The 1817-nt window shown below is 49.0% G+C and overlaps 1 pseudogene; it reads right to left on the reverse strand.

The window, feature by feature from the left end:
- Positions 1 to 2: 2 nt before the first annotated feature.
- Positions 3 to 1645, reverse strand: LOC102820788 (annotated as a pseudogene).
- Between the last annotated feature and the right edge of the window lie 172 nt (positions 1646 to 1817).

Consider the following 1817-nt stretch of genomic DNA (forward strand, 5'->3'; position numbering starts at 1 on the left):
TCTTTGTTCCCGCCATCTACTGGACCAAGGCTGGAGTTCCCATTTTGGCCGTTTGTGACACTCACCCCATCAACTTTGTTTTCATCTTTTCTTGCTGGTCCTTCTTCAGATGCTTGAGTTGGAGCTACCTTACCCCCAACACTTGTGGGGGACTGCTGCTCTGTGTCTGAGCTGTGAGATGGAGCAGGAGGATGAGAACTTCCTCACCCAAGCGTTCTCCTTTGGTGGAGGAACTGGCATTACCTTCAGAGGCTGGTCAGGTTTGGGAGGCTTAGAGGTTGGAGAGTGGCAATCTTCCTCCTTACTGAGAGGTTTCATTTTCCAGAGACTTTTTGCGCTCTCTCCTTCGTGTATTTCTGCCAGATGTGGCTGAGGTCCCAGTCTGCGATGACTCACTCCCTGTCCTCGACCTTTCCCGTTCCTGAGTTTCTTCACTTCGCCATCTTGGGTGTCTTTCCCGAGGCCGCCGTTCTAGTTTTGGCTCATCCAGCTGACGTTGTAATTTCTCCTGTTCCTTCTGTAGCCGCTCTTCTACTTCTCGTTCTCTAGCAGCTGTGTCAACAGGCCTTGTTCCTCCAAAGATAGAAGCCGCTAGACTGGACTGGGAGGTGCTAGCAGAGGAATCATCTTCCTTAGGAGCACTCCGAGGCTTTAGATTCAGTTTGGGTCTTTGGGGGGGACCTCTGTCATCTCGCCTATAGTCATCCCTAGAGTAATCATCCCTGGAGCCCCATGACCGATCATCCCGTCTGTCGTATCGGTCTTCATAGCGGTCCCCACCTCCTCTGTAGTCATCATCCCTTCGGTACCCACTACCAAACGCTCTTCTGCCACTGCCGACTCTGGAGTCATAGCCTCTGTCATAGTCTCTGCTGTCTCGGTCATCGTATCGATCCCAGCCCCCATAGTGATCCAGATCCCGGCGGGGGCCATCACGGTACCCATCACGATACCGGTCTGAATCTTAACGATCTCGATATTTGTCTCCAAAGCTATCATCACCTTGTCTAGGTGGGTAGTCATCAAAGCTGTCTGTGGCAGGACGGGCCCTCCAATCTGTATCTGTTCGTCAGAATCACGATTTCTATCTTGGCCAAAAGAACAATCATCCCTGTCTTTATCCTGTGCTTGGTCAGCAACATCCACTCGAATTCTCCTGTTACCTAGAGACTCTTCATTGAGGCTCAGGGTACTGAGCAGAGAATCCAAGTCCTCAAACTCAGCATAACCAAAACCTTTTAATCTATCTGGATTGCTGGGTTCACGTGGTAAACGCACTGCACTAATATTTAATCCTCAAGAATTCCTTAATGGAGTCTTCTGTCACATCATAGGGCAGATTCCCTAGAAAAGCAGTGTAGGGTGGAGATTTGGGGAGATGGCTCCGGTTGATACTGGGTTCCTGAGCAGCCCGTGGAGCAGTGGGCAGTATAGAACGGTCAATTGGAGGTGCTCTATACATTTCATCATCATTACTGTGCCAAGTGGTTGAAACATCTCCTTCCAGGTCGTCTGTTTCATCAGCCCAGCTGACTGGTTTGGGGACATAGGTGCTTCCTCCTCCAGTACCCCCATCCTCAGCCAGGAAGTCTGTCAGGGAGATAGTCTTTCCCTTCTTATTCTTCTTTTTTGCTGAGGCCACCATGTTGGGAGAGGGAGAGAGAGCGCAAAGGGTCACTTGATTTCTTAACTGCTGCTTTAATAAGTGTTGATGGTGGATTAAAGCAAAATGAAGTCTTTGACAACTTTAATCTTCTCCATTTGTCATGATGTTATTTATTAGTCCAACGGTGAGGATTTTTCTTTTCTATTCATTG

This window comes from Chrysochloris asiatica, unplaced genomic scaffold (assembly GCF_000296735.1).
Source record: "Chrysochloris asiatica unplaced genomic scaffold, ChrAsi1.0 scaffold00098, whole genome shotgun sequence".
Taxonomy (NCBI): Eukaryota; Metazoa; Chordata; class Mammalia; order Afrosoricida; family Chrysochloridae; genus Chrysochloris; species Chrysochloris asiatica.